Source organism: Corvus brachyrhynchos, unplaced genomic scaffold, assembly GCF_000691975.1.
Source record: "Corvus brachyrhynchos isolate BGI_N302 unplaced genomic scaffold, ASM69197v1 scaffold209, whole genome shotgun sequence".
Lineage (NCBI taxonomy): Eukaryota > Metazoa > Chordata > Aves > Passeriformes > Corvidae > Corvus > Corvus brachyrhynchos.
In genome coordinates, this window is record NW_008246056.1 from 3,136,962 (window position 1) to 3,158,007 (window position 21,046).

The following is a 21,046-nucleotide window of genomic DNA, read 5'->3' on the forward strand; positions in this document are numbered from 1 at the left end:
TTTTGACTGAAAAAGTGAAACAACTTAAAAAAAACCAGCAGTCACTTCAGGGAAAGTTATCTGTAACCCTAAGAAAAGCACTACTTTAATTCCTAGTACCACCTTTAAAAGAAAACACTTCTGTTATTTGCTGTCTTGCATCTGTCTTTCTCACAGGAAGAAATATTTGCAAGAAAAAAAAATATTTTTGGAGGCATTTATTTCAGTTCTGTGATCTCTAAACCCCTTCTTCTCAAAGAAAAGGGCACAGAACTCGAAATAAAAGTGTGTGGGAAGAAATGGTCTGTAACCGTCTTCTTCCATGGAATAAAAAGGACAATGTAAGTAAGGAGAAAGAAATCCTCTCATTTGCTTACTTCTCATCTATTCTCCACTAAAAAACCAAATAGATGGAACACCTTTCAAGTAAAACAAAGCAGGCAATTCTCTTTTCCAAGGGAATGTGTAAATTATGGAGAAAAACAGGTTTGGTGATTTCTGTGTTTCTGTGGTGCCTTTTTTCACCTGTGGGTAAGGAAAAAGAATGGGAAAGTCCTACAAAAGCAGGAATTCTGATCCCTTTGCCAAATAAAAGAATACGACTCTTTTTAATGAGTCAAATGTTCCCGTTTCTTTTTTTTTTCCCCAAGAGCCTCAAACACTGTCTCAAAACCTTAAAAAAAAATTCCATAAAGTATTTACTTTTTAATGCATCACTTCTGAGGCCACATCAGTGATTAATGAATGACCTGGAAGATGTCATCCAATGACCGATCGATAGATTGAGTGAGCAATTTGTGGTTTTGTCCACCTACCTACTTATCACTGCCTGGACACGGTGTTTCTTCAGTCTCAGGTCACACTCTGCTTAGCATTTTCACTTAAGTATTAAAAACAAGGGGCATAAGGATCAAGAACTTGGTAGAGTGTAGAGATGAACTACTACAAATGTGTGTGGTGTGGTCTTTAGCAGAAATACTTCAGTGCGAGTTTAAGGTTTCCAGGGCTAAGGATCTGAGCAGTGTCATCATCACCTTCACTCTCCCAGCTATGACATGGTTACCTGCAAAGTTGAAACAGACAAAGGACCCAGTATTTCCTTTTTTTTTGAAACAGGACAAGCTCCTACAGGACTTCTTTTCACAAGGCCCTAATCCCATGTAGGACAATCTGTTGGACCCCATCTGAGCACAGAGCCCATAGTTTAAGCAAACACCTGACCACACATCTGTGAGAAAATGTCTGAAGCAGGTAGATTTTCCAGTTAGCCTGAAAGAAAAAGGGAGAAACATGTTTGGGCTGTAGTCTGTGTGTCATACAGTTCATTTATCCCCTTTCATATCTTTTGGGAGGGAAAGGAAACAGAGCCCTTTCTTACTTCACCTACAATGTGATTTACTTGGGGACCTTCTTGGCCCCCCAGATTTTAGCTAAGTGGCACTTGAGCAATCAGGTGCTTTGGAGCAAGATGAGCACAACTATCCTGTGGAGGAAACTTCAGGAAAGCACCAGGCAGGGAGTTCAGCTCAGTGAGGTTCTCCCTGCAGGGCTGCCAAAGCCAGGAGAGGATGGGCAGCAGAGCTGCGGGAAGCACGGCAGTTCTGGTCATCTCCTGGTGACTGATCATAGAATCATTAAGGCTGGAAAAGACCTCTCGGGTCATCGAGTCCAACAGTAACCTCACGCTGACAGCCCTGCCACCAAACCACATCCCGAATGAAATGAATAAGATGAATGTGTCTTTACAAACAAACGGTGAGAATCTGCTTGTAGATAGGGCCAGGAACTTACAGATAGGGAACTAATGGAAGAATCTGTCAGTTCTAGGAAATGTTGCTAATTGACACAGACTGCTGCTCAGCCAAGGCTGAGTAAAATTCCTGAACTTAGAGAAAAAGAACAAAGACTTCATAGAATTATGAATAGTGTTTTGTTATTAGAGGAACAAAAAAGGGGGGCTGCATATTAGAGGGGGGCATAGACTGGGGGATTCGGGAAATCTGTACTTTCCAAGTACCTCAGCCAGTGGGGGAAGGAAGACGGTGATGTGTCTGGGAAATTAGGATAAAAAGGGGGCTGCACCCCCAACAGTTTGAGGGATCCCATGGGAAATGCCCCACAGCCTCTCCCTTTATTCGAGTAAAGTTACAGGACTCCTCTGTCTCCCCTTTGGACATAAACCTCTGGTGTTGTGAATTTTTCCACACTAAGTACCACATCTACAAGTTCCTGGAACACTGTGAGGGCTGGCGAATCAGACCCTTCCCTGGGCAGCCTGTCCCAACGCTTCACTACCCTTTCGGTGAAGAATTTCCCATCCCAGGATCCAAATGGAAGCTCCGCTGGCGCCACCTGAGCCCGCCGGGCCGCCTCAGGAGCCGCCACGGGATGGGGCCGGGTCCGCGGAAAAGCGGGGGAGAAAAACCGAGTAAAAAGCAGAGTAAAAAAGGAAACTAAAGGTCAGCACCTCGCAGGAAACGCCCTCCCGATATCCCTCTCCAGACGAAATATTTTTAAGAGCCTGTTAAAAAAAAAAAAAAGAAAAAAGGAAAAAGTTTGGAGGGGGAAATATCTTAAACAACATTTTTTTTAAGACAGATTATTCCTATTTTTGACCTTGATTCCAGGTATTAGGAAGAACGTGTGAATGTGAGCGCTCCCTGAGTCGTCTCCGTGGTGCAGAAGAACTTAATCTTTTACTGTGAAAATAATGATGAGTAGCTGTTTCTGAGTTCTGATTGAAACAGCTTATTGTTTATGTTTTAATGGAAAAGAAAAAGATATTTTGTCACTTCGGTCTAAAAAATAAAGGATACCTATGAGTACTACTGACTTGTTTGGAAATAATAGGAGTAATATACAGAGAAATGGAACAGCTGAAAAATTAAGCCTGTGAAGCAGATCCTTGTTTGTTTTTTTTTTTTTTTCCCCAGGAGTGAAAAAGATGATTTCACTCATTGATTTAAATAAAATGGATTTGAGTTTAATGAACAAAATTAGATTTTTTCTTTTCTTTTTTTTAAAGTAGTTCTTAAACTGCAAATTCCTGGCCAGGTTTGTCAGTTCCACTGTACCTGCAACAGCCTGGAAATTTCTCAGTTTCAGGGACTGTTCCTTTATTTCTTAGCACTTTTGAGAGTCCGTTTCTCTCTACCTAGATAAGAATGCCTTAATTATGCTTATTCTGTAGAGAGTGGTGGAATACAGGTTTCTGTGCCCACACTTGCTCTCAGTGACGCTGCTTTTAATGACCTTAAGCCATGCTACAGAGAGTAATCACTAAATTCTACCTAAAATTGTTTGGGATTTTGGATTTTTTGTCACTTTTCTGAAATAAAAAATAATGTTTCAGAGAGAAAAAAAATAATGTTGCCAGAAAAAAAAAAATCATTCAATGCACTGATTTTTCAGCACAGTCCTGAAGAATTCTCCAAGAGGTTAAAACTACTGAGTTGAATGAGCTTCTTATCTTCTCCTATTCCTTTTAAATAAACACGTACCTGAAACAAAAGAGCATCTGCCTAAAGGAAATACTAAAGAGAAATCACCTGTTTTTAAACTTGCCTTTGATTTTCAAACTTTTAGAATTTCTATATTCAAACATATCTCTGCTATCACAAAAGCTGAAACATGGCCATTTTTGAGGGAGCGGGGATATCCTGATTCCAGCAAGTGAGGGCAAGAAAGATGCTGCATGTTGTGATGGATGGCAAGGGAGCAAACCTGGGGCTCACACAGTGGGAGCAGGGTCAGTAATGTGCTCCACTGCCAGTGAGGAAGGGGCAAAATCAAGGAAGAGATAAAGGACACAGCCCAGTGTCCTGGGCAAAGCCCACCCATGGGGTGTGATGGGCAACTTAGAGCTGAAGGAGATGGCCCTGATCCACCTTTTGCTTCTCAGCTACTGATTGCTAAACCACCCTCAAACTTTGCCGGTATTTATACAAGACTTGCTGTTTTCAAGGGGGCTGGGGACCTCTGTTCAGCAGAAATTCATACATTATTTAATTTGGAAAGCATATTAAATTCTTTTTTTAGTTCACTACACTTCACTCCCCAGTGAAAGCAGCTCTGTCACTACAAGTGAGATTGCTTTGATATTTACCTGAGCTCAAAAAAATGCCATTTCTCAATCTTACTGAAGATGACAAGTAATAATTAGGAGGGGGAACACTGTCTGAGGAATAAAGGATAATAACAAAGGCAGCATTGCATCTGTTGTTAAAATACTGAAATAAAATAAGACTAGGCATGTACCATCCCATTTTCTCTTACGAAGGGTATGGATTGAAGGCTGATTAATGTCTTGTATGGCATTACCACCAGCTTTTTAAAATGAATGTTCTTGCCAGGTCAGATTTGGAAGGTGAAAGGAATATATTTATTTTTAAATTTCTGTCACAACAAAGTTAAAATAGCACAGGTATGTATGAGTGCACTTTCTAGTGACTCGCGTATCACACTCATCCAATAAGGATCCACATCTATTAAGGATCAGGGGAGGCAGCAGAGCAGAAACCAAGCACTGGCATGATGTTCCACATGCAGGGTGAGCACAGGGTTCCTCCTCTGTGGTTCTGTTCGCCCCTCATCATTTGCCACAACTGCTTTATCATAAGCTCTTCAGATGCAGAGACTGGTCCTCCCCATGAGCACAGAGTGCCGAGAGGTGGAGTTTTGCTATCAGCCTAGGCGTCTATGCCCTACTCTAATGCAAATAATAAATGAAAGGCTTATTGTGCCTTCATGCTAGAGACAGCGCCTCAAACGCAATCATGATAAATGCAAAACAATCTCTCTCATTTATCCAGGTCTTTTTTTGTTCTGCCAAAGCCACAAACAAAGCAGGAAAGAAAAAGAAGGTAAAAATAGCACATTTAGTCTTGCATTCCTAGTAGGGCTTTGATGACAACCACACGCAGTGGATTATATATACTTCATTTTCCAGCTAATAACATGAACTATTCATTCCGTTCCAACAGACTACACATTCCAAAAATATTTCATGTATGTTTAATACACTGATTATTTCCTCCATCATGCTACTAAAGGCAAATTAAATATACCTAATGATCCCTTCCAGTTCTACAATCCCTTTCATCCAAAGGTCCTAAGGCACACTACAGTTGTTGATTTGCCATGAAAAACACCCTGCCATAGAGCTGTGTTAATAAATGATTTTGGTAGCTGAATCTAATGCACATTTGGTTTCAGTATGACCCACAGTTACACTTTTAGCTTTAAGGAAAGGAAAAACATTCCTTTTCCAGTGAAAGGAAACATTCTGTTTGACCTGAAGTGTTTTATTTCTGGAGAATGTAGATTTGGAAAGAAGTGGCCAGATTCATAAGGAAAGTTCTTCAAATAAAGTTGAGGTTATTATGCGGCCTAGGGTAGTTTAAAGGTTAGGACAGTTTTGGAGAAAAAGGAAAAATATGAAAGGGGATTTTAAGATAGGTCTATTCCAAAAAATCATCTTCTCTCTAGTTAGGGCTTTTCCTGGAAAGCAGAGAATCCATAAACCTCCTGAGAACCAGGCATCAGAGGCATGAACTCACGGTTTGCCTCACGGAGACTTTAGGTACAAGACAAAGTTTAAGGGCACATCAGAGCATCGCTTAGAAATCCTTTGTGTAACAACGCAAATCTCTCAATTTCTCTCCTATTTAGATATATTTTTCCCTCTTCCAGTAGGTTGTTTACTCCCCTTTTTCATCCTCCACCTGGAACTGCTTTTTTCAGGGGAAAAAAAGCCTAGTCTATTCTATTATTCTATTCTATTCTATTCTATTCTATTCTATTCCATTCCATTCCATTCCATTCCATTCCATTCCATTCTTCATTCAGTTCCTTTTTAGTCCAAGTAAATCAAGGCATAAGATTGCATGACTCAAAACAAGTCACTAAACTCTGAGTTTTAACGTTAACATCAGTGAAAGTTGCGTGGCATCCACAATCACTTACTGGTGGAACTGAGAATCTCCCTTTGTGGTGATCTTGCTACAGCACAGATGCCTCAGCAGTTGCAGAATTAACAGGTTTAGGGGTTTTTTAATACTCTTGTTTTGGATAGTGATAAGCACAATTCACTTTGTAGATGTTCTTTTCTGTGGTTTAACATTGTGGGAAGTAATGAAACAAAATTTAGGAAAGTAATTAGGAAAATTTAAACAAATAACAAATTTAGGAAGCTGGAAATCATTGCCTAATATACAAGCAGAATGTAATAGGAATTTTGTAGACAAAGCACCCAACTTTGTAAAATCTTCTGACTAAACATCCCCTTAGTAGATTTAATTTTAGCATGTTTGCAGCATGTTTAATGACATTTTCCTCTCAGATGCTATTGCTTTGTGATTTGGGTCTCTTGAAGATTAATTTATCTTCTATGCTCTTGCTCCAGATCCATAATTAGGGTCCTTCTATTAATCTGGGCATGGTGCAAGTGCTGAGAAAGAATCAGAGCCTGCTCCACAGAGCTTACAGGGACACTGCAACTCCATCTTGTTTCCTTCTTTTACCCCAAATTTTAAGTACCTCGCTTGTTATTGCTCATATTTAGACAAACCTAGCTCTAATTCATTACATTCACAGTAAAATCCAAAACCATGAAGGTTACAGTGGGCACAGACCTCATTTTGCAGTGTCCCATTACAAGTCATGCTTTCTTAGTGGAATTACACTTTAGCTAAAGACCTAACACCATCAGATATCAAAAAGATATTTTTATGTCACTGTCATTTTATCCACTTTAGAGGAATGAACTCACATCTTCCCTGCTCCAGCACACTGAGCTCTTGCCTTTGAAAGGATTTGCATCACTGAAACTAAGCAGAGATTCTTCCAACTTCCAGACCTATTTCAACAGCTACTAGTTGTACTGCTCCCTCCATCTGTGGTTTGAATAATATCCAAATTTCAGGTCTCAAGTGAGATTTTTGGTGGTTGTTTGGGGTTTTATTTGTTTCTTTTTGTTTAGTCTTTCTTTTATGAAGTACCCAGCATTATTACCAAATTGATTCACGTTGTGAGCCCTGGAGGGCCTTCACAGTGCCCAAGTTCTGAGTTTAGACATGTTATTAAAGCACCCCTATTTGTGAGCTGGCCTGCCCACCAATGACTGTATTGAATGCTTGCCACTGTCCTAAATGCAGATACAGAGGTGACCTCTGCCACCAGAGCTCTTTGTTCTTTCAAGAAGAGCAATAAAACTGAGAAAAGAAGTATCCAACTTCTCTCTCTATACACACTAATACAGAACTATTTTTTCAATTGCCTTGTGATAAGTTACAATACCTCTCAAATCCACAAACTTGTAGAACTTCTTGAAAGCAGTTTACATACATAATTGTGTATGTTCAAAGGATACATACACTTTTTTTTTAAGCCTATTTTGGCAGGTGATGATCTGAACTACAAAAGACAGGAGAAGGAAATCTCCTGCCACCTGCCATCTTATACCCATGGAAACTTGAGGGAGTGCTGGTATAAGAATGCATTACACCCAATAAAAGTAGTAGAAGGTGAGGCGACATTATCAGGAATGACAGTGAGGGGAGATAAACATGATGTGTAACAATAACACAAATTAATATCGTGTCCACAAACATTAAAAGCTTCTTTCTAGGGTTTTCACTCATGCAGTCATGTTCTCGGTGTGCACATGCAAATCTATCTCTCCCAGAGTACCCCCAAAAGTCATTAACAGCTTTTAACAAATTTGCCAGACACCAAGGGTTCCAGACTAACCAAATTTTTCAAGCATTAGTGAATTAAGTGACCAGAAACCTTACAATTAGCTCTGCTGAGGAAAAGAGAGTTATTTAGATTAGGATATTTTTAGATGTCAAGGATCCATGTGAACAACAGTGACCATGCAAGTATCCCAACTATGACAAAATTTTCAGTGAGAGACTGCTCTTCATTGAGATGCTACCGTGGACAACAAGATGTACATCTCTATAAAACACCAGCCTAGTTTTGATATTTAAGGAGTGGACTGCTTCTTTTGGACATTTAATGTCATTAATGGCAAGATTCAGAAGAATGAGAAGATTACTGCAGTGCAGCTGATAAGTGAGGCTGCAAGGCAAAACATCAAGCACCATGTTCCAGGCACATGGGTTTGGTTTTAGAGAGCAGGGAAGGAGGATGGTCCATACCAGTTTGTAGAAGCAGGGTGTTTGCTGGGTTCAAGCTGACAGATATGTCACCAGACAGGCAGTGAGTGCTGAAAGGCAACTGATGACGTTCTGCTCAGTGTGAAAAGCCAATACAACTATTTCTTCTAGTGGCTTAGCTTGAATAAGTGAAGTTGCTGTTACAAAGCCAAAGGAGAACAGATTGTAGCATCTATGACATGAGACGCAGTATGGCAAGGACCCCTATTTTAGCAAGAGAAGAAGCCAGTCGTGTTTTGAAGAAATATTTGGCAGAGTGGGGAGGAAAAGGAGTGAGGTGTCAGACCATGCCTCTCAAGTTGTGAACCCCTTAGACTAGCTTGGCTTCAGCCTGCTTGTTATCCTCTCTCTGCATATGATACCACCTTTCACATGATTAGCAAAAGCAGCTACGTCACCTCTGCTTGAAGGGGGGGAAAGTCAAACATATGGCAGCCTTCTCAGAGACAGGAAGGCTTTTAAGGATTAATTAATCATCTAGAAATATTACCAAACCTACCTTCGCTAGGGGGTAAAAGGGCTGTTAAATATTTTAATTACATGGGATGACTGCTCTGCTGAAATGTACATATTGAGGTTTGACCAACAACCATTAAAAGTGTAGGAAATACAAAGCTGCTTAGAAAACATAAAAAGTAAGGGTTGAAAAAGATGAGACTGGAGGAATGATCTGCTTTGAGAAGGGAAATGTGTGCAGGGGAAAATGAAAAGGGCACAAGTAAAAAATGTAAAGAGCACATATTTAAATTAGATTTTCAGGGTGAAATTTCAAATAAACAGCCACTGATCTCAAACTGATTGCAGGAAAATATCAGGGAACATAGGTACAGGAATACATACAGTCACAATCTCAGTTGTGTGTGTGTACAGGAAATGGGTATATAGGAAAAGTAACAGGGAAAATACCAAAGGTGTTTGGCAGCTACCAAGTGTGGAAGGGGATGTGAAAAGAACAGCCCCAGAAGTTCAGTACTATGAAGATCACTTGCATGAAGAGCACCTCAGTCGGAAGCAACTCTTAGAGAAGTGGAGTGTCTTGAATATTGCAGTAAGATGTGGAATTAACACAAAGTAGCTCAGCTTCCAGTTGGATTTGAGTATGTGCAGCAGTGGAGAGGGATGTTCTACTGCACAGGTTGTACCAGACAGTGACACAAAACCAGCTCAGTCAGAAGGAGCAGGCTGGAGAACTGAGACCCTTGGGGTCACACAGTAGATTTGAAGTGGCCAGGGTTGAAGATAAGAAAAACGCAAAGGGTTGAGTTTCATTTGCTCTATCAACACCTGTAAGACAGGGGTAACAAAATTAATATCAAAGCAGAAAAAGAGAAAAAATTCTTCCTAAAAATCATGAAGAGCAACAAAAATTAATTTAAAAAAGTGGAGCTGAGAAGATTACAGCAATGCATGAAGTGGAAAGGGGACCGATAATTCAAGGTCAACAAGAAAAGATATCTTAGGGTCTCATTCTGACAGATAATTTATGTAGGGAAGATGGATGAGTACCTGGTGTGAGAGCAGTTTAAGCAAAGTAACAAGAGCCAAATAAACTTTTCTGTGTAGTTTCAACACCACAGGTAGGGTTACCCCACTGTATACTTCTTCTTTGTTGAAGCCATTCTTTTAAGAAACAGTGTTCTCACACCTACCTGAGTGTTGAATGTGTGGTATTTTTCTGTCAGAAGAAATACAGTTTTCAAGAGTGCAAAAGTGAGTTAGCATTCTCCCTTGTAATACTGTATAAATAAGGTTAGCTTGCCCTCCTACACACAGTACATTTAACATGCTGAAGACAAATTGACTCAATAAATTCTCCTGTCTCAGAAAACAGCGAGAACAACATGTTGATGACATCGAAACAGTAAAAGATTGTATTCTAAATGTTCCAACATCTTTGACACATTATTTCCGAGGTTCTAACATCAGTGGCATGAGATTCCTATTTTCCAACCTTAATAGTATAATCTTTCATGCCTTTTCTTGGCACCATGAACAAAAAAGTTCCTACTGTGGAATTTTTCTTTGTGCTTGTCCCTATTCCTTAACTTTAGAGTGAAAGGATCCACATCTCCCTGTGCCAAAGTTTTTTTTTCTCCCTACTGTCCATTTGCAAAAAACAAGATGACGGACTGGATCCATGCAGTGGATGAAAGTGAGAAACTAGTTCCTAAAGTGTCATAACTATCCTAGCAAGTAACATGTGTGTTATAACACCTCTTGCCTGCTGGCTCACAACTTTGGCCACTGCAGGTTGTTCCAGTTGGAGGAGAAACCAGTTGGTCAGCTGTTTTTCTGATGCCACCCTGTTGGCCTGAGCAGAAGAGGACTCAAAGAAGACTCTTTCTATCTTTGATTCTGGACAAATAACTTTGTTTGGATTGAAATCTCCATCACTTTTACTGCAGCGTTTCATGAAGAAGCTTTACAGCTTCCTATGGCTTACTAGAATTATAAGGGAGGCACTGGGATCCATTCAAGGCAATTCACAGCTGTATCTGTTAACCTCAATTATCACTGCAGCTTAGGATAGCAGGTTTAAACCTATATGTCACCTTCAAAAGGAAATAAAAGTAGAAGAGTCTTTCTAGAGGACTCAATACAAATTGCATAATTTTAAGCAGCTGTATCCTATCTATTAGGGTGTTTTCATATGCTACTCCAAATTGTAGCTCAGTGCCCCTGTCTTTGGAGTTTCCCACTCACTGCTCAGATTTCTTTCAGGCTGCTTGCAGAGATACAAGAGACTCCTGAGCAGTGTCAGGTGTATGAGTAGAAATTTCTGGCTGAGGCACCCCACACATATTCTCTCAAATTTGAGGAGGAGAAAAGGAGAGGGAAACAATCTTATCCCTGGAAATGCTCTCAGTTGGACATGACAATTTATTTCCAGGGCTGAACCCCAAATTATCTTCAATGACACTGCTTGCATTTGCATCAGATCTATGTAGGGCCCTATCCAACGTTTAGCCAGTTTAAGTTTTCCAATCAGATTTGGCTCAAAAGCAAGATTCACAGTTCAATGGAAATTTGAGGGGGCTTTTCAGACTTGATTCCAGTCCAAATCAAATCTAAGTGAGATATTTTCAGGAATTCTTCTGAACTGGAAGTTCCCCAAACCATTCAGCTGCTCAGTGATTATCACAGATAAAATGAGCATTGACTTCACAAAGCAGTGATAGGGACTCAAACTTCCAGTTCCAAGTAGTTCCATCTGTGATGTGTTCTGCGGGGAGGACATAATCATCTCCAAAGTTTGCCAGAAACTTAGGAACTATCTTAGATCCAGTGAAACCAAACATGGCTTAAGATGCTTTTAACAAATCCCCTTTGTCTGAGGAATGACACTTGCTACTGAAAAAGAGTAATCTCTGGCACACCCCTGCAGTCCTGATCTCCCCAGCTGAGAAACTCCAAGCTTCCTTTGAATCTCTCCATGAAAATGAAGGGCTCATGTGCTCTGGGTATTGTCTCAGCACAGCACCCACACCCAAGGGCAGGGAAGTACTCCTGGCTCACACACTAGGAACATCACTAGTAGATAGTCCTGCTTATCACAGGTTGTCTTTAAATAGGCAAGCATAGGACACTTTGGATTTTCTCCCTTTGGAATGACCTAAATAATTGTTGCTCCACAAGAACTCCATGTAGAAGATTTCCCAAAGTCTTCAGCCTCCAAGCAAGAGTGAGAAGCACTAGCCTAAACTCCCACATGTTCAAAAGGAAAACAAAATGCTAATTTCTGCCTCTTGTTGATAAGAAAGCCAGCAGAACTTCCAGCATCCACTCTGAATTCCTCCACTATCTTATCAGAAATTGTTGCACGAAGATGGTAGGTATTTAATAGATTTTCTATAGTCTCACAATCTACACAAACATTTTGATTCAAAACTTCTTCCCTGACCTGGGAATTACCCACCCCAAAGTTTCAAATCTAGGTAATCCTCTTTGCTACAGTGTGCTCCACTTTGTACCTGTGAGGAAGCAACCTGGGCAGGGCTATTCCCTAGAGGAAGGTGAGCCAAGGGGAATGCTGGGGCCACCAAGGCAGGTGCCTCACTGGCCAGGCTCCAGCCCACAGTACTCCAGGATATCTGGAGGTACAAATCCAGAGATGGTAGCCAGGTCCAACAAAGAACTCAGATCTTAAGGCAAGACTGTGATGATGAGGCAGGTTCAGGTCAAGCTGGGAAATCAGAACATGGGTTCAAATCTGGCTGCACAGCATAGCTCTGACCCCCAGCCTCTCCAACAAAGCTCAGAAAGAAAAGGAAAGGCTGGGCCTGAGCTTAAAGGGAGCTCCTGGGCTCTCAAGGAATGTGGGTAGAGAGCTCAGGTGGGGCTGGTCAGGGACATTAAGACAGTGTAATCAGGGCCCTGATAATGCCTTCCCAGGTGATCTTTATGTAATTTTGGGAACTGCAAAATTCCCAAGCAAATAATAAATGCTAGTCCTTATTAAAAATATCAGAAAGATCTGCTTAGCAAAATCCTGCTCAAGAGAGGCTTTTCCTATGTCTCAACAGTTCCTAGCAACTTCTGCATCCATTTGTAGCTCATACAAAGGAAATCATAGCACTTTACAACAGCTCAAATAGCCAGCAGTTTTTAAATGATGACATTACACTACATCCTTCTTTTACAGTAGATCTAGAGCCAGCTAATAAAGCTTACAATCTACTGCTTTCTTCCCATCTTTTATACAGAACTTGATGGTAAACTCCAAGCTGTTCCACTGTGAATGGAGTTTTCACTCAGGTGAAAAAACCTCAGGAGTTTTCACTCACACTGGGACAGATTATATTCCAGGAAGGCTGTTGCAAATAGCACAGTACTCTGGTAGCAGATTCTCTCTGTGGGAATAATTCAGTTTCTTGGGAATCCCTGGAGCAACTGTTCCACTAGATTTGCACTTCTGAAAAAATACAGGAGAGGAGGAAAAAATCACCTCTCCCCAAACGTGCTCATTCCCCCGAACAATCAGTTTTTTGCTCCTTGCTTGTTCAGACTGGCATTTGCAATCAATCCCACAATGAAGTTACTTGGACAAGACATCAATAGCAGTCAACGTTAAGCCCGAATCCATGTGTTTGGGCTACTATAAATCCATAGCACCAGTTATTCCAGTCTGTGGCAGAGCTTAGTTGCCCCTCTGGTTTGGAACCTGAAGAGCCACTGCTGGTCCATTCCCATCAAAAGCCTCTTTCCTACAAGTAGCTGTGAATATACTCTACAGTTTTAACCACTTGCAGAACACAAGGTAATTTTACTAGTGAGAGTTTAGCCTTTGACTCTTAATAAACTGTCATCCTCTTAAGTAATTTTAATTCCTATATCAATATCCAGTCCATAAACAGTAGCATCAGTGTCTAATTGAAAATGAGGTTTGTAGCCCTGGTCAGTTAACAGAGAAAAAGTCAAAAGAACCATTTCATCTCTGAATAGTAAATCACACAATGACCATTGAAATAACAGCATTTTCCTTCCCCTTTTTTGCAGATGTTATGTAATATTGCAAAATACGGGAATAAACCTTTTCTGGTAGGATTAAAGTCCCTCAAAACTGCACATCTGGAAGTCTCTGGGGAGCTCTCTGGTGTCCAAAGATCTTAGGAGTAGAATTTCCCTCCCCACTTTTATATGTGCCAGACCTAAATTCATTCTTTTAATACAATCCCCATTGCTTTGGGTGCAGTTTCAGGACAGCAGCTTTGGGCTGATCCCAACCTATTTGTAAATATATCTAATTTTGTTCAAAGATACTAACATGTGCCCAGGGTGTTATTTAGGTGCAGTGAGTAAGCCAGGAGTAATCCTGGACCAAAGCCTCCTTTAGCAGTGCCTCAAATGTAGCTGCCCACTATGACAATCAAAGGCCACTACATGGAAATGCTGCAAAATTCCCAAGCATTTTCTCTCATTTTTAGGGCCAATTTCTATTGCCAATCTTCACTTAATATTCAGTCTGAAAATCAGATTAAATTTTTACAGAGCCTTGGGAATCATCTATTCATGGAAACTCAGAGCAAGACTTTTAAAGCATTCAAGGTAGTTTCTACGCAGAAACCAAATCTGCCATGGTTTTTTTCTAACAAGAATTATGGTTGACACACAAGAACAGCTGAAGGCTCAGTTGTGCCCTTCTGATATGTTTTTTCCATGTCCTTTGTGGTCTCTTCATTCTTTGTTTGATGGTAAAAACAGATGAGGTAGGTGTTTGATGTGCTGTTTCTCCCTCTGAGGGCCTGGAGCTGGCTTGGAACACTGCAGCCTTGATCTTTTCTGAATCAAGAAGAAAATCATGACACTCAACCAAAAGGTCTTTTGGACCATTTTGCAACTGCCTGTTTAAAGCAACAGTACCATATCAGAACAAGTCTAACAGAAACCTCCAATTCCATCTCTCTAGTGTTTCCCCTTATACAACTATGCTTTTTCTCCAGTAGGCTTGCATTTTTCTGTTTTACATGGCTCCTTTTTTTTCCTTTTTGCTGTTCACTACACTTTAGCCACATTAGCAAACATGTAAAAAATCACCCCAGCTCCAGATCTACAAAAAATGTAATGCATAACATCCTGCTTTAAACTTTGTCTAAAAGATGATTTCAGCCAAAGTTTTCCTCCTCTGGAAAATTATCATCATACTGAACTGCTTTTGGCATTGTAGGACAATTTGTTCAGAGTTGTAAATTACTTACTCTACAGGACTTACATATTTACTTACAGTATGTACTGAACAGTTCCTCAGAGACTTTGGCACAGGCTAGATTTATAAGGTACCACCTGTCAGCTAACAGTCACCATTAGTCACCCAAATTGCACAAGCAGACAGACTCACTTACTCTGTTTAGCCAGGCTGGCCTAAGGATTGTCATGTTGGAAGCTGTGTCTACTTTGGCCAAATATAGGCTGAAGAGGGTCCTGGCTTTTCCCTTTTGAGTATGGTGCCCCTTGTTTCTGGCTAGTTGTGTAACAGTCTTTATTTTCTTCTGTCAGCATTTAGTCAAACTATTCCTTTGCATTGCTGTAAATTTGCTTTGTCTTGTAAGCCAACTGTGTTACTTTTAAGGATGGCTTGAAGGATGAGACAGGCTCTCCTGCCAGCCTCAGAGCTGTGCTAACAGAGCTCATGGCAGGCAGTTCTCAGCCTCCTTAGGAGTGCTTGCTTCCCATCCTAGAACACTGCTGTGAGAAATGAGAGGTTTATGGGGAAATTCCATTGCTTTTCTATGAGCCAGTAACTCCTTCACTGGCCTTGGTCCAGGGAAACATATATATATGTATAAATCTCCTGATAATTTATCTGTTTCAGTGGTATCTGTGCATTCTATAGATTTGCACAGTGCTCTGCAAGTGAGGTGAGGACTCTGGTTTTTCCCTCTTCCTGACTCCTGGCTGTTGTCTAGCCACTACATCTTTAAAACAAAGGCTCAAGACTTCCTCAAAGCTCAGGAGAATGCCATGTCCTTCTGGTGGACAAGGCGTGCAGGTCACAGGTACCTTGTGACCCTCATCCTTTCTGTTCTTTATCCAGCCATCACCTACCAGGGAGAGAGCAGATCATTTGTAGGAGAAGCTAATTATTCCCTTTATGCTTAAACCAAAGGTGCAACAGAATAGGAAACACTGGAGGCCTTTCCCCAGGCTGTAAGAGAGTGGTTCCTCAGACGCTGGACTCATCGTCTCACCGAAGGTCAATGAAGTGCAGTTGCTGGAGTGCCAGGAAAGGAAAGGAAGACTCTACTCATGTTTCTCTCTAAATGGTAGATATACACTTCCTTTACCTCTGAATTTCCTTGTCATGATGGGTTTATTTGACTGAATTGTGTGCTTCTCTGATTTAATTGTTATGTTATTAGGGTGAGTAAAATAAAGCTGCAGCTTTTCTTTTGCTGTATTAGTGCAGTTTAATTACATTTGGGAAAGGCAAAAAGGAGAGTGGGAGCTTGCCAACATTAATGCTGTCTGTCATTCACAGCCCATTGATGACAAGGAGTTGAAAGCTTGGCAGTTACTCTGGTAATCAGCAACCTGGCTGATGACGAATGGAAAAGATTATGTGAAATTTCCTGAAAGGGGGGAAAAAAAAAAGAGTTCTCCAAAGAAATAAAATACAAAATGAGAACAAAGGGCAAAAACCCCAAACCCCAACTTCTAAATCCAACACTAAATCCTTTCCATAATGTTTACATGAAAGACGCTACATGAAACAGATATAATAAATGAAAGTTTTCCAGTAGTAAACTGTGTTTAATGCCTATAAAAGGAATATGTTCCTAAAATAGGAGCACAAATATGTCCACTTAATTGTTGAAATGGACTTTTTCCCCTGAGCTGAAGAATACATATCACTGATAAAAACCAACCAACTAAACAAAAAGCCTTTTATTGCTATAAATGGCCTCTCAGTAATATTTATTAATTTATAACACTGAAAGGCAGCTCATGTCTTAGAGCTGTTCCAAATATATAATTTTACAGATTTCAAAATACAAATACTTTGTTTTCTTTTTTATTCTCTCTACTTAATTTTCTATTTTTAATACAGGAGGGGGCAGATATTTCATCTTGCTCTTAGGAAAATAAGCAACTGCTATTCAGGTTCTAGAGTTATTTGTAGTATCTCAGCCTCTGACACATAGTAGACTTCAAGAAAAATTCATGTTAAATGAAACTTAGAATTACATCAGTGTTTAAGGAGAAATTCTACATTCTACCTGGATTTGCTGTGATCTGTAAAACGCATAATTTGTGACATTTCTCATTTGTCTTAATTAAAAGCTGAATATCATTCTGAAGCTATTTTTTGGCAGCTTTGGGAAGAAACAACGATGGCTTTTTTGAGGTTTTGTCCTGTCGTTTTTCTGTAGCTGCTGGATATACCTACTCAGTTTCACAAGTCACAGAATTGTGTTTTGGTATTCAAGACTTCAGCTTTTCATTTTGTTCACAGTGGGCAAATGAAAAGGTCCTAAGGTATCTATAGTATTATTAGACCATATTTTTAAGAACAAGAAAAACCCATACACTTGGACAATGTACAATTGTTTGCTGGGCATGCAAGCAATTGTGAGACTTTTGTCCCTTCTATTTTGCCAAACACAGCATAAGACAAGAAAGAAACAAATGGCTTTTAATCACGACATTAAGCAACCCAGGCAATTTAAAGTTTACCAGCAGGCAATGTTGACTGTGCGGGGCTGTGAATAGGGAATTTCTCTTTCACACTGCTGAACAGATACATCACTATGTGGCTCCAGGCTTTTTCCCCACAGGCAGAGTACCACGGCTCCGTATTTTATGAGGAGTTGCAGGGAACACCTAACCACAGCTGAAAGGGGATCACTAAGGTTTACTGGAAAACTACATGAGGCTGATTTGATTGGTAAGTTTAGTGTTAAGAACTAGCTGTGTATTTATTACATTAAAAATATCACACAGGTTAGAGACCTCCTTCCCACTAAAGAAATGACGATGGGATATTAGTCACTCATCAGACCTATTTTCAAATTTTCTGTGGTAAAGATGTAAAATTTAGCAAAGAAACCTGTAAACTTTTAATTTTTTTTGTGTGTGTGTATATGTTAGCAGTGTGAAGTTCCACTGCCTGAGGAACAGGTCTTTCCATCCTGGACAAAATATCATTCTCTCCATGTGATAACCATGCCCAGGCACAACCTCATATTTCTCTGTATTTGTCCAGGTTTCATGGACATAAAGACGTGCCTCAGAGCTCAGGTACACCACATATCCTCATGTCCTGGCAAAGACCACCCAGATTGTGTAGATCAGCTGTTCCTTGCACACGTGCATTCCATCTGATCCCTCAGGAAAGCACTGTTGGAGCGTGAGTCAGACCGGCTTGCGAAGTGCAGACTGGAGTGCACAGGCACAGACGAGCTCGGCAGGGCATGTGCAGGAAGTCTGACATGTCACAGAAGCACAGGGGATGGGGAATGGAGAACCTAAGAGAGGATGGATGGCACATTTCAGAGCTATAGGCTGTCACTCAGCAGTGGTCTACTGCTCCTCTTCAGCTGTGACACTGTGCTGACAGAATTCTGCACTAACTCTTGCCTGTAAAAATCAAACGGCCCAAGAAACACAAAAAAATCCTAAAGTAGGCTGGATTTGTTCGTTTAACGGATGGTTTTGAAGCACAGGTTTAATTTAAACTACGCATAAATAATTGCCAACCACCAAGAAGCCAAGTCAAGTACAAAAATTCATCTGAAATGATGCACTGTTATACAGGATTATATTTATTATCCATTTCTCCCTTCCCCAGTGATTGTCTGAACTTCATTTGCCCAACTGCCTTTCACTTTAGATAAGGGGATCATTCTCTCTCCTATCAGCTGAAATAAATTTTTGTCTGTTGCTACCTAAGTGCTCAAATAGAGCATTTTCTGTCTTCAAAACTAATCATTCAAAAATGAGATATATAAGCCCTTCCACCTCAAAGTAACAATCTCTTTGTACCATCAAGGGTAACTATTTAGGGGTCCCTTGTTTCATTATGCTATTAATTTGATCAGAATCCCTACAAATACTGTCCTTGCTGGACAACATTATTCAATAATATCTTCCCCAAAGACTAATTATTTAAAAAAAAATCAAGTAACATTTTGTTGAAATTTTGTCTCCACCTCTTAAATTGACACTCGATACTGCAGCTAACTTGAGCTTTCCCCTTGCTGTGGTGCACTGGCAGGAGTCAAGACAATCAATCAAAGAGATGTTTGCTGCTTCTGAGCTTTGGAAGGTGACGCCACCGGCCTGACTGAAGGTCCTGGCTAAGCAGATGGAACAGGATGCAACTGATGCAGGAAAGCAATTTTTGAGAGCTGCAGTTTCTTCTGCAGGCATGGTGAATATCTTCTTTGTTTCAATCCATTTGAGCAGTTCAGTTAGGAACTATTAAAGCTGAAAAATCAACATTAGAGAAGAAAAAGTAAGATTGACTATTTTCCTCTGTCAATCTACAGCTAAACTCAAGTGTGAGAGGGTAAGATCTACTTTCTCTAAGATTGTCAAAGCCATGGCTACCAGAAGCTTCCAATTTAATTCCCATCTCATTATTTCAGTCATTTCATAAAATATTTTAAAATGCAAAGATACTTTTGAAACACATCAAGCATATTTAAGATAGTTTTAATGAACAATTTTAAATGACCTCAAGTGAATTTTAATTGAATGTCAGTTTTCATACAACAAGAACCTGATGCAAATCATAAACTAAAAATGTCAAGTACTATTCACCCTTTTGTAACAATAGAGGGTGAGAAATTAATTTTTTTGAATAAAATATTTTAAACCAAAGCCAGATGTATTTAATGTGTATAGATATGATGTTAACTCTATAGATACAATGCTAACCTTCAGCTGAAAAATCAAAATAGCCAGATCTGCTAATACTGATTTATGTGACTTATGTTTACATGCTCACCAAAAAAGAAAAATCCATTTCTCTTACAAAAGATAACTAAAATTTAAAAAGTGAAAAGAAGATCTAAGGTACCAAAATCAAATCTTTCTGCTTGTTCTTTTAAAGAATAGTTAAACTTAAGGATTTGCATCCAGCCATCCTTGCTGCACCTGGAACATTTAATCAACAATTTTTAATATTAAAGACAAAAATAAATAAGAACAATGCTTAGCACATTTGCTTCTTTTTTTTTTTTTCTGTAGGAATTTATTACTCATATTTCCCATGGGGAAACCACACAGCCTCAAGATTTCCAAAAAAAGGTGCCTGTAATTACTTTTCTAAGCTTGTATTCATGCATCTGAATAAGTGAATTGATTGTGAATATGTTCTTCAGCTTCTAATAGGTCCTAACCATTAGGCCGATCAAAAATTTTTCAAGCACATTTATATTGTTGCAAAACCGCTGACATGTCAAAATGCAAACTTTCAAGATAAATACATATGTTTTGCCAGCAATGGAAGCTGTGGGGGAAGGTTTTCAGGTCCAGTTTTGGGGTTCTGAGCCTATGCCCAGAACACGGGAACTTCTCGGGGGGCAGCCGAGGGGTCCCCCCGCCCCGGGCAGAGCCCATGTGCGAGTTTGGCTTCTGCTCAGTCATACAGAACCGTGTGTGGGGGTAGATGGTTTCCTTTATTTCCTCCAGAGCATTTCCCAGGTCTGTCTGTTTCATCCTGACATAGAAGAAATGTGCAAGGTACAATTTTCTTGTCCAGAACGGGTATTTTCCAGCTCGGGATTTTCAGACGGCTGTTTGACCAGCAGTAAGTCACCATGTGTACTAAACCCAGATGTAATTCCACTAACTGTTGCTGGATATCCAGCACGCTTTCTTGCCTAGCAGGCGATACAGGAACATATGAACAGGAACTAAATTTATTCTTGTAAGGATTTGAATATTTTTCATTTGAGAATCGCTCTGCAGTTGTGCAGTAAAGCCCTTTACATGTAATTTGCCTCTCTTCAATGCATGCATTTAACTCTCCTGCTCTCTACTCATAATATCATAGGAGTGTAATATTATATATTTATGATTCGACGATGGCCTGATTTTGAAGCAGAGGGAAGCTGTGCGTGCTCGGTGCCTCTGAGAAATACACCAGGCGCTGTCAGGGAAGGGACCTTCCCTTGGCCACCTCCGTGTCCCCTTGTGCCCCGCCAGGACCGGACCTCCGGAGTCCCCCACGACGCCCCCGTGCCCTTCTCGCCCACCACCACCTGCGCTGCCGAAGGGACGGGCGGCTGCTCCCTTAGCCCCGGGGAGATGGCCGGAGAAACCCCCCGGAGTCCCGCAGCGAAACTTCCCCCTGACCGCTGCGGGAAGGATGGGGACGACCGGGACCCCCCCGCGAAAAGCCGGCGCGGAGTTCCTGCCTCCCGACTGCACACACAGGCTGCCCA

The 21,046-nt window shown here is 40.5% G+C and overlaps 1 long non-coding RNA gene across 1 annotated transcript; it reads right to left on the bottom strand.

Annotated features, from left to right (window-relative positions):
- Window positions 1–16,964: 16,964 nt before the first annotated feature.
- On the bottom strand, window positions 16,965–21,040 carry LOC108449535. The gene is made up of 2 exons (XR_001865707.1): window positions 18,806–21,040; window positions 16,965–18,121 (listed from the first exon to the last, which is right to left on the bottom strand). It is a non-coding gene; the product is annotated as an uncharacterized LOC108449535 (long non-coding RNA).
- Window positions 21,041–21,046: the final 6 nt, after the last annotated feature.